Source organism: Staurois parvus, unplaced genomic scaffold (genome assembly GCF_062004578.1).
Source record: "Staurois parvus isolate SC_StPar_1 unplaced genomic scaffold, SC_StPar_1.0 ptg000081l, whole genome shotgun sequence".
Lineage (NCBI taxonomy): Eukaryota > Metazoa > Chordata > Amphibia > Anura > Ranidae > Staurois > Staurois parvus.
The window spans coordinates 14898354-14910902 of record NW_028317877.1 but is presented as its reverse complement, the minus strand read 5'-3'; the positions used below and the strand labels follow the sequence as shown (position 1 = coordinate 14910902).

General features: G+C 45.7%; 1 protein-coding gene across 1 annotated transcript in view; it reads left to right on the top strand.

The window, feature by feature from the left end:
- PCNX2 (pecanex 2) overlaps window positions 1-12549 on the top strand; it is a 212046-nt gene that overhangs the window by 156523 nt on the left and 42974 nt on the right. The window lies entirely within an intron of this gene.

The window sequence follows — 12549 nt, the reverse complement described above, 5'->3', positions numbered from 1 at the left end:
GTGACCCCCTGCGGGTACAAACACTATAGGCAAATTTCCAGTCTTTCTTTACTCTCAATGATATGCCAGACACATCCCCCTTGACTCAGTGGGAGGCATAGAAATGTGTGATTTTGGGAGAGCTTATAGCTATGCAGACAGCCTTCAAAAAAGAGCATCAGCGTAGGATTCAAGACCTCACATCTGAAATAACAAAACTTGGACATGCACACAAACTCTCCCTAGCACACTCGACCTTGTTGAAGTGTACTCAACTCCGACAGGAGCTTAAGGAAGATCTAGGCCGATGCACACAGAGAAATGACCTTTTGTCACAAAAACTTTTTTATGCACAGGGTAATAAGAGCGGTAGACTACTAGCTAGGTCCTTGCGTGCTAAAAGAGCGACTCTCCTGATCCACTCTATATGTGATAAGGCAGGGGTACTTCACTACAACTCGCAGGCGATTGCTCGTCAATTCCAGAAGTATTACAAATATCTATACAATCTGAAATCACCCCAGTCTTCTCCTGACGCAAAAGCTACTAGACACAATCACCTAATGACTTTTCTAGCTAAACATGGCCCTCAGGCCATATCACCAGAACAAGCCCAGAGCTTGGAGGCTCCTTTCTCTGCAGAGGAACTAGACCAAGCCCTGAAACAAATGAAAGTGGGAAAGAGCCCTGGCCCGATACAAGTAGTAAGCCAAGTCCCCCCTGTGTCAATTTACTTACCTTTGCTCCGCACGTTCCTCTCGCCGTGTTCCCGCACCGTTCCGGTCTTCAGGGCGGACTGTGAGAGGAGCCTAGCTCCCCTCACGTTCATCACGCTGCCCCGCCTACACACATCCTGACAGCCAATGTATCCCGCGCCGTTCCGGTCTTCAGGGCAGACTGTGAGAGGAGCCTAGCTCCCCTCACGTTCGTCACGCTGCCCCGCCTACACACATCCTGACAGCCAATGTATCACGCTCCGCGGGCCGGATTAAAAGGTCCGCCGGGCCGTATACGGCCCGCGGGCCGTAGTTTGCCCATTGCTGGTCTAGAGTGACACCTAGGACTTTGGCTTGCGGGGGTGGGACTGATGGTGGCGTTGTTGGTCATGATGGAGAGGATGGGGGGGGGGCGTGAGCTGGGGGGAAAATTAGGAGCTCGGTTTTGGAAAGGTTCAATTTAAGGAAATGGAGCGACATTCAGTCTGATATGTCGTTCAGTAGGTGGGTGATACAGGCGAAGACTGAAGGGGTGAGGTGAGGGGTGGAGAGGTAAATTTGCGTGTCATCGGTGTAGAGGTGATAGTTGAAGCCGTGGGAGTGTATCAGTTTGCCAAGGGAGGAGGTGTAGATGGAGAAGAGAAGGGGCCCGAGGACAGAGCCTTGGGGGACCCCAACAGAGAGGGGGAGAGAGGGGGAGGTGGTAGCGTTATAGGTAACGCTGAAGGAGTGTTGGGATAGATAGGAGGAGAGCCAGAAGAGAGTGGAGTCTCTGATGCGAAGGGAGTGTAGTTTATTAAGGAGGAGGGGGTGGTCAACTGTGTCGAAGGCCGCGGAAAGGTCAAGGAGTAGGAGGACTGAGTAGTGGCCATTAGCTTTGGTGGTTAGCAGGTCATTAGTGATTTTGAGTAGGACGGTTTCGGTGGAGTGTAGGGGACGGATGCCAGACTGTAGTGGATCGAGGAGGTTGTTGTCAGTGAGGTGAGAGCTTAGGCGATTGTAGACTAAGCACTCAAGGAGCTTGGATGTGAATGGCAGCAGGAAGATGGGTCTAAGGTTGTTCAGGTCGGTGGGGTCCAGGGAGGGTTTTTTGAGTATGAGGGTGATGTGCGCGTGCTTTAGGGGGGAGGGGAATGCGCCAGTTTAGAGGGAGAGATTGAAGATGTGGGTGAGGGAGCATAGGATGGAGGAGGAGGGTGACCGGAGGAGTTGTGTGGGGACAGGGTCAAGGGGGCAAGTGGTGAGGCGGGCTTCTGAGAAGACCTCCTCAGTGGTAGCAAGGCTGAAGGAGAGGAGTGTTAGAGAGGTTAAAGTGTGCGGGATGTTAGGTGTGGTGGGGGGCAGGGTGGTTGCGAGGTCAGAGAAGGGGAGAGTAGATGGTGTTATAGTGGGAGGGAGGCTAGGTGGGGAGGTAGATTGAGCATTGGCGATGTCCTTACGGATTGCGTCGTTCTTGTTTTGGAAGTGATTGGCAATCTTGTGTGCTGTGAGTGAGGTATGGCATCTCGTAGACTCAACTACACCCTGTTAACCATGCCCAAACATAAAGGTGGGCTGGGCCTCCCAGACCTTAAAAAATATAATTGGTCTTGCCATCTGTCCAGGGTTGTCGACTGGTCTGTGCATGACCGGGTTAAGGCATGGGTCTCAGTGGAACAACTATATTTCAAGATGTCCGTTCACGCTCTACCTTAGATATCCTCTGCTCAAGTCCATCAGGGGTGAAAACCCACCCACTGTTGGGACCGACCCTGCAAATTTTTCACTAGGCCTGAAAACTTTATTCTATTTCATCACTCTCTGGACCACTTACACCTTTGCGGTTCAATCCGGCTTTCCCTTCTGGTGCCTCTGGGACTTTCCTCCAGGGGAGCTGGCCCAGGAGAACGCTGAGGGCTCTTCACTTCTTTGATAGTGGGTGGTTTAAGGACCACATGGCTTTCTCTATGCAAGACCCTGATAAACCAATTCCCTTTTTGGCCTACTTTCAAGTCAGACATTTTCTTAATGCTCCTCTAACCCGAACCCACTTTGCCAGTACTAGGACGGCTTTTGAAATTGCCTGCTCTTTGGAGCGACCTCAGGCTCACATGATATCTTCTATCTATCTGTCCCTTTTTCCTGACACGCCTCTTTAGGGTGCCAGCACTCGTTCTAAATGGGAACGAGATCTGAACATTACCCTAACTGAGGAAGACAGGGAGGATGTCTGTCTCTTCACGCACAAAGGCATATTGAAGTCAATATTCAGGAAAATGGCTATAATCTGCAATCTTGATGATACTGTACCCCAATTGTGGTACACAAGTACAGCCCAGCAATGACTGATCAATGTTGGAGGTGTAACTTGGCACCGGGAACACTGCTACATATTTGGTGGCAATGCCCAACTTTAACAAGCTTCTGGAAGGAAGTCCATCGTATTACCACCGCTGTGACTGGAACCCCCCCCCCCCCCTGGAGTATACACCTGCGCAGTTCTTGCTACACCACTCTGGGTTACCTAAACGACTGTACTTCAAGTCCTTAGCAATGCACATGATAAACGCTGCTACACTGTGCATTTCTGTCCACTGGCTTGCAGACCATGCCCCCACGATGGTGGACTGGTTCAGGCACATTAATAAAATCAAGGACAAGGAGGAGCTGATACACGTCTCACAGGAGAGGATCACACACTTTCATAAGACATGGCTGTGTTGGCTTCAGTATCAAACTCAAACTGAATACATCAACCTTCTCCAATCTGAAGGGTGTACATATAGTCTTAATTCACACACAAGTTCAGGGTCTTCTCGATAGACCTGTGGGTGGCAATGAGAACCTTCAGTTTTACCTGGGGGAGTGTTGTGTGGATGTATCCCCTCCCCCCTGGTTAGTGTCACCCTTTCCTTCCATAGCCGCCTCTCTTTCCCCTCCCCTCCTTCTCCTCTTCCCATTCTTCCCCTCTTTCATTCCACTATTTCCCTACTCCCCCCCCCCTTTTTTTTCTTTCTTTTTCCTGTTCCTTTTCCTTTTCTTTCTTTCTGTTCCTCCTCTATTCTCCTTTCCTTTTTCCTTTTTTGTTCATACCCTGCAACTCACCTAGCTACTTCTTAGTCATACCCTAAGGTATGGGTTTGTCCCTGTGATGTAAACCGCTCCTATTTTTTGGTTCCAAACTGACGGGTAAATAGTTGGCCTTGTACAGTGGTGGAGGAGTGTCAGTCCACCTTGTGACACGTCTATTGTTAACAGACCCTTCGCACACTGTACATACAGTTCTCTACACATCTATTATAGGGGCACATGCGCTCTTTTCTTTGTCATCTTTGTCCTAGTTTTATCACTGTTGGTGGCTTCTGATGGAGTATTTTGAGCTTCTGAATTAACATTGTTCAAGTTATACTGGTTTGCAACTGTTTTGATGCTTTTGGCCCTTTTTGATCTGTAACACTCATGCCTGCTTGGATGTGTACATTGTCATATATCTGTACCGATTCCAAACCTTTTATGGAAGAAAAAAAAAAAAAGAAAGTGCAATGTCCATAGACCAACATGCGCCAATGTGAATATTACTGCACTTAGTACTAATCTTTCCAGACAAGAATAGCCCAGAGTACTCTCCCTCTCCACCTGGTGTACCACAAACTGCTCACCTCTATCCTCACACCTCTTAAATTAAAGGAGGTCTAAAAGTGCTCAGATCTTGCAAGGGTTAATTTCATCCGCTCACTCTGATTCAAGCCATCAGCTTACTAGATGCAAAGGGTTAAACTCAGCAGTTTGCTCCAAACACATCCAAAAGTACTGCTGTAAAAAAAAAAATCAATCCTGAATTCCAGGCAGTCTGCCTAATTTTGCATTTCCTCACTTACGGTTTTGGTTTGTTTGTTTACAAGCTGGTACCTGCTTGTAAAGCAGCTGATCAAACTGATCTTGGTTTCACCAGCTGCTTTGGAGGGTTTAATAGACCCCAGATCTTTCCATAAAGAGGACCTGTCACTGCCCATGTTATCATCCCATGTAATATAAAAAAAATAAAGAAACAGTGTAAAATGTTTTAAATAAAATAAATAATAAAACTTAAAACACCCTTATTCCCGTGTGCTCACACGGAAATGTGACCATGCATGTAGGTCCTGCATGCATATGTAAACGGTGATTGCACTACACATGTGGGGTATCACCATAAATGTCAGAGCGAGATCAGTAATGCTAGTGCCAGACCTCTTGTGTAACTCTAAACTGGTAACCTGTAAAGGCTTTTCAAGTGACACCTATAGATAAGTTAATGCACTGTAGTTTGTTGCCATTCCACTGGCATGAACAGTTTTCAAGTGTGACATGTTAGTTATTTATTTACTCCGCATACCATCATCTTTTATCATTTACAAAATATTAGGGTATTGTATTATGTTTGTCTACACTAAAACCTATTAAATCTTTTTTCCAGATAATTTGTGTTTGATAAACCGCTGTACAAATATCACATGACATAAAAAATTGCAACACTCACAGTTTTATTTTACAGGGCCTTTACTTTCAGAAACTTTATTGCTTTTGAGGTTCTAAGTCATTTTCTAGCAACAAAAGTTGCTATGTGTGAAAAATGTAAGAATTGGCTCGGACAGCAAGTGGTTAGACAGGCTTTGGTTCTCCAAAGTTAATCCCCCTACAAATTGGTTATATTTTCTGTTAGAACACACACTTTTCTAATCTCTTGATCTTAGCTTTTCAAATGAAAAACCTTGCTGCAATGTCACAAAGCTATAAACAGGCATAGCATATGATAAATGGACCATACAGTAAACCCATGAAAAACAAGGGGGACCTCTTTGAGCCTGGAGAAAATTAGGTTTACCTACAGCATACTTACAGCATGTAAAGTATTCTTTACAATAAGAGTGAAATAGTCTTTTACAGGAGGTTGTTCTAGCCAACTCAGTTCTTTAAAAATAAATAAATAAAAAGTCTGGACATGTTTCTAAATGCACAAAATATACATGTGTCAGTATTTACAAGAAAAAACATGAATAATAGTGTTCTACTGAGTATCCATTTGCCTTTGGGGAACAGGAATGAATTTTTGTTTTAGCAAATTGGAATATTCTCTATGTGTTTTTGCTTTTCTCTATGTAACTAAGTAATGTTGTATAGACAATGCTTCAAATGGGACTTCTCCCTACATTTTTCTATGTTAATGATGATATGTGATGGTGAGGTGCAACGAGTTATATTGATATACACTATATTGCCAAAAGTATTGGGACACCCCTCTAAATCATTGGATTCAGATGTTCCAATCACCTCCATGGCCACTGGTGTATAAAATCAAACACCTAGACATACAGACTGCTTCTACAAACATTTGTGAATAGAATGGGTCGCTCTCAGGAGCTCAGTGAATTCAAGCCTGGTAACGTGATAGGTTGCCAGCTGTGCAATAAGTCCATCTATGACATTTCCTTGCTACTAAATTTTTTACAATCAACTGTTAGTGGTATTATAACAAAGTGGAAGCAACTGGGAACAACAGCAACTCAGCCATGAAGTGGTAGGCCATGTAAAATGACAGAGTGGGGTCAGTGCATGCTGAAGCACACAGTGCGCAAAAGTCCCCAACTGTCTGCAGGGTCAATAGCTAAAGACCTACAAACTTCATGTGGCCTTCAGATTAGCACAACAGTGTGTAGAAAGCTTCATGGAATGGCATTCCATGTCCAAGCAGCTGCATCCAAGCCTTAAATCACCAAGTACAATGCAAAGCATCGGTGGCAGTGGTGTAAAGCACGCCGCCACTGGACTCTAGAGCAGTGGAGATGTGTTCTCTGGAGTGATGAATCACACTTCTCTGCCTGGCAAGCCAAGGGACGTGTCGGGGTTTGGCAGTTTTCAGAACGGTACTTGCCTGACTGCATTGTGCCAAGTGTAAAGTTTGGTGGAGGGGGGAAGATGGTGTGAGGTTGTTTTTCATTGGTTGAGCCTGGCCCCTTAGTTCCAGTGAAGGGAACTCTTAAAGCATCAGCATACCAAGACAGTTTGGACAATTGCATGCTCCCAACTTTGTTTGGGTATGGCCCCTCCTGTTCCAACATGACTGTGCACCAGTGCACAAAGCAAGGTCCATAAAGACATGGATGAGCAAGTTTGGGATGGAGAAACTTGACTGGCCTCAACCCGATAGAACACCTTTGGGATGAATTATAATGGAGACAGCAAGCCAGGCCTTCTCGTCCGACATCAGTGCCTGACCTCACAAATCCTCTTCTGGAAGAATGATCAAACATTCACACACTCCTAAACCTTGCGGACAGCCTTCTCAGAAGAGTTGAAGTTGTTATAGCTGCAAAGGATGGGCCAACTCAATATTGAACCCTATGGACTAAGACTGGGATTCCATTAAAGTTCATGTGCGTGTAAAGGCAGGAGTCCCAATACCTTTGGCAATATAGTGTAGATATCATATTGCAGTTATATTACTGATTTTATATACAGTCATGGCCAAAAATATTGGCACCCCTTCATTTTTGTCAGATAATGCACCACTTCGCCCAGCAAATTAGTGCAATTACAAATGTTTTGGCATTCTCATGTTTATTTCTGTTGTTTGTATTGGTATGACACAATAAAATGGAGAAACAAAAAGCCAAATCTGACACGTTCCACGCAAAACCCCCAAAATGGAATAGACAAATTCATTGGTACCCTTAATGTAATATTTGTAGCACAACTCTTGGAAAAAATAACTGAAATCAATCACTTCTTGTAACCATCAATGAGTTTCTTACACCTCTCTACTGGAATTTTGGACCACTCTTCTTTAGACAACTGCTCCAGGTCTCTCAGATTGGAAAAGGTTCCTTTTCCCAGCTTCTGTTTTGAGATCTCTGCACAGGTGCTCTATGGGATTGAGATCTGGACTCAGTGCTGGCCAGTTCAGTACTCTTCAGCGCTTTGTCTTAAACCATTTCTGGATGCTTTTTGATGTGTGCTTTGGGTCATTTTCCTGCTGTAAGACCCATGACCTCTGACGGAGATCCAACTTTCTGACACTGAATCCTACTTTAAAGCCCAGAATTCTTTGGTTGTCTTCAGATTTCATAATGCCATGCACACGGTCAAGACAACCAGTGCCTGAAACAGCAATGCAACCCCAAAATATCAGTGAACCTTCAGCATGTGTGACTTTAGGGACGGTATTCTGTTCCTTAAAGGCTTCATTGCTTTTTCTGACAACAGTAGAATGATGGGCTTTACCAAAAAGCTGTAATTTTATTTTGTTTGTCCACAGCACATTCTCCCAAAAGGATTTTGGCTTCCTCAGGTAGGTTTTGGCAAACTTCAATCTGGCTTTTTTTGTTTCTGTGTTAGCAGTGGGGTCCTCCTGGGTCTTCTACCAAAGAGTCCCTTTTTATTCAGATTGTGGCGTATGGTGCAAGCTGACACAGTTGTACCCTGTGCCTGAAGGTCAGCTTGCATTTGTCTGGAAATTATCAAGGTTTTTTTAGCCACCATTCATACAATCCTTTGTTGCAAACATTGATCAATTTTTCTTTCGTCCATGTCCAGGGAGATTAGCTACAGTGTCATGGGCTATAAACATCTGGATAATGTTGTGTACTGTGGACACAGGAACCATCAGATCTTAGACTTGTAATCTTGAGATTGTCCATGCTTTTCCACATTTTTTGTTCTCAAATTCTCAGAAAATTCTTTGCTGCTCTTTCTCTTCTCCATACTCAATGTGGCACACAGAGAAACACAACAGAAAGGTTGAGTCAATTTGTCTCCATTTTAAGTGGTTGCTGGTGTGATTTCTATATTGTCACAGGGCCGGATCTAGGGGGGTGCTATGGTGGGCTAGGCCCACCCAAATTTTAGTTGCGCCCCCCTCCCCAAAGCTAACTGCCACCCTTCTCTCTGCACACTGTACTTGTCTGCTGAACGATACTTCAGATAGCTGCACTTTCTCCCCTGCAGCTTTGTATACATAGATGTACTGCCCAGCTTATCAGGTCAGCGGGGTGAGGGAGGCTGCCTGTACCTCTCTCCTGTCATCTAATACAGCTTGGCTATCTCTTGGTGATCTTCACTGTTTTCTGAGGAAGCCAAAGTTGGTGGGTGGGGCTGGGGGTATGGCTGCCTCCTTCACTCCTCCCACAGACACCTTAACTCAGGAAGAGAAATAGATGTAGCAGCAAAGTCCCGGGAAGACTTCATCCCCAGTCATGCTGTACTGTAAGTGACTGAGCACACTGTTACTACATACTGCCCCAGCCTGCCACTATACTGCCCCAGCCTGCCACTGCACTGCCCCAGCCTGCCACTACACTGCCCCAGCCTTCTACTTCACTGCCCCAACCTGCCACTATACTGCCCCAGCCTGCCACTGCACTGCCCCAGCCACCCACTACACTGCTCCAGCCTTCCACTACACTGCCCCAGCGTTCAACTACACTGTTCCAGCCTTCCACTACACTGCGCCATCCTTTCACTACACTGCACCAGCCTTTCACTACACTGCCCCAGCATTCCACTACACTGCTCCAGCCTTCCACTACACTGCCCCAACGTTCAACTACACTGCTTCAGCCTGCCACTACACTGCCCCAGCCTTCTACTTCACTGCCCCAGCCTGCCACTATGCTGCTCTAGCCTGCCACTACACTGCCCCAGCCTTCCACTACACTGCCCCAGCCTTCTACTACACTGCCCCATCCTTCCATTACACTGCCCCAGCGTTCAACTACACTGCTTCAGCCTGCCACTACACTGCCCCAGCCTTCTACTACACTGCCCCAGCCTTCCATTACACTGCCCCAGCATTCCACTACACTGCCCCAGCCTTCCACTACACTGCCCCAGCCTTCCACTACACTGCCCTAGCCTGCCACTACACTGCCCCAACATGCCACTATACTGTCCTAGCTTGCCACTATACTTCTCTAATCTGCCACAATACTTCCCCAGCCTGCCACTATGCTGCCCTAACCTTCCACTATACTGCTCTAGCCTGCCATACACTGCTCTAACCTGCCACTTTACTGCCACTATATTACCAAAGCCTGCCATTATACTACCCAAATCTGCCACTATACTGCCATTATACTGCTCTAGCCTGCCACTATGCTGAGCTAGCATAACCTCATCTCTCCTATATACAGTTGTGACCAAAATTATTCAACCCCCACTGAAATTGAGTGTTTTGGCCAGTTTGACATTGCTTTTGATCATTCAGTCATCTTGCTTACATTTACATTAAAGAGGCACTTGTAGGTCAGACAAATATAACATAACAGTTATAATGAAATAACCACAAATGTCTTTTCTGTGCTCACAGCATTATCAGTTTTATTCAACCCCCAAGTGACATTCAATCTTAGTACTTAGTACAGCATCCTTTTACAGTTATAACAGCTTTTAAACGTGAAGCATAGCTTGACACAAGTGTCTTGCAGCGATCTACGGGTATCTTCGCCCATTCTTCATGGGCAAAGGCCTCCAGTTCAGTCACATTCTTAGGCTTGCGCACTGCAACTGCTTTCTTTAAGTCCCACCAGAGGTTCTCAATCGGATTTAAGTCTGGTGACTGCGATGGCCACTCCAAAATGTTCCAGCCTTTCCTCTGCAACCATGCTCTAGTGGACTTGGAGGTATGCTTGGGATCATTGTCCTGTTGAAAGGTCCAACGTCTCCCAAGCCTCAGGTGTGTGACGGACTGCATCACGTTTCCATCCAATATCTCCTGGTACTGAAGAGAATTCATGGTACCTTGCACACGCTGAAGCTTCCCTGTACCTGCAGAAGCAAAACAGCCCCAAAGCATGATTGACCCTCCACCATGCTTCACAGTAGGCAAGGTGTTCTTTTCATCATAGGCCTTGTTCTTCCTCCTCCAAACATAGCGTTGATCCATGGGCCCAAACAGTTCTAATTTTGTTTCATCAGTCCACAGAACACTATCCCACAACTTTTGTGGTTTGTCCACATGGCTTTTGGCATACTGCAGTCGACTCTTCTTATTCTTTGGAGACAGCAAGGGGGTACGCCTGGGAGTTCTGGCACGGAGGCCTTCATTACGCAGTGTGCGTCTTATTGTCTGGGCTGAAACTTCTGTACCCACATCTGACAAATCTTTTCTCAGTTCCTCAGCAGTCACACGGGGACTTCTCTCCACTCTACGCTTCAGGTAGCGCACAGCAGTCGAAGTCAGCATCTTCTTTCTGCCACGACCAGGTAGCGTTTCAACAGTGCCCTTTGCCTTGAATTTGCGAATGATGCTTCCTAAGGTGTCTCTTGGTATGTTTAACATCTTTGCAATCTTCTTATAGCCATTGCCCTTCCTGTGAAGAGAAATCACCTCTTCTCTTGTCTTCCTGGACCATTCTCTTGCCTTCACCATGTTTGTAACCACACCAGTAAATGTCTAGAAGGAGCTGAGTATCACAGTCATTTTAAAGCTGCCTAATTGGTGCTTATTATGCTTGATTGCTGCTCGGTGACATCCACAGGTGTTTTCAATACCTGATGGAAAGCACCTGTATGAACCTCTGTTCTTCAGAGTGGTAGTCTTTAAGGGGTTGAATAATTGTGGCAATGAAGAAACCACATAAGAACCATTTACTACTGTATTACATAAACAATTGATGTCATTTTAGTTGCATTTGGGTAGTTACAACGTCCTTGTAGGATTTGATTCTGAATACAATTCCAAATGTACACTATAGTCCCTAAACCCCTTTACAGCATTGGGGGTTGAATAATTTTGGTCACAACTGTATGTGTGATAAAAGTACAGCATTAGGTTAGTGATATGCTGCTTTCAAAAACACCCCTATTTTAAGTGAATGCCTCATCCCTAATTTAAGTACATACTTCATGACAGTGGCTATCTGGGCGCATAGCGAAAAAAGGTGACCCTGGAAATGTTTTTAAAATGTTGGCAACTATGCTGAACTACTTCTCTTATCTCTGCGCTGCACACAGCCTGAGGAAAAGCAGCAGAGATCCTGCTCCCCACACAGCACATAGCTGAGATCAGATTCCTTTACATACAACCACAATCTGTACAGTGTGTAGCTGGCTACTATGTTGCAGTTCTGACCTGTGAAATTCCATGGTCAGAATACTGGTGCAGCTGCAGAAGCCAGCTACACACTGTTCAGATCAAGGTTGTGTGTGAGGGAATCTAATTTCAGTAATGTATGGCAAGGAGAAGATTTGCTGCCTGTGCCTAGCCTGTGTGCAGTGCAGGGATGGGAAAAGGAGTTCTGCTGAGTGCCCTGCCAGCAGTGCCCACTAACCTCTGCTGAGTTCTCCCTACAGTGACCCCTGTCCTCTGCCCTCCCAGCAGTGACCCCTGACCTCTGCCTTTTGCCTTGCCAGCAGTGACTCCTACATTTGCCTTGCCAGAAGTGACTCCTATCTTCTTCCCTACCAGCAGTGACCACTGTTTTCCTTCCTGCTGACCCCTGTTGTTTGCCCTATGGATTCCTGTACACTGCTCTACAAGTTAATGGCCTCTGTTCCCTGCACTACAAAGTGATGACCCTATCATCTGTCTTGGTGACTCCCTGTACACTGCCCTGCTGACCTCTCATCCTCTGCCCCCCTGACATTTTTACTGCACCCCCACATTGGACAGGCTAGATCCGGCCCTGTATTGTCAGCACCTGTTAATTGATACTTGGAATGCAATTATTTCTTACAATTTTGAGAAGGTGCCAATAATTTTGTCCAGTCCATTTTTGGGGTTTTGCATGGAAGGTGTCAGATTTTTCTCCACTTTTTTGTATCATACCAATACAAAACAAAGGAATAAACATGCAAATGCCTAAACATTTGTAATTGCAACAAATTTCTGGGCAAAGTG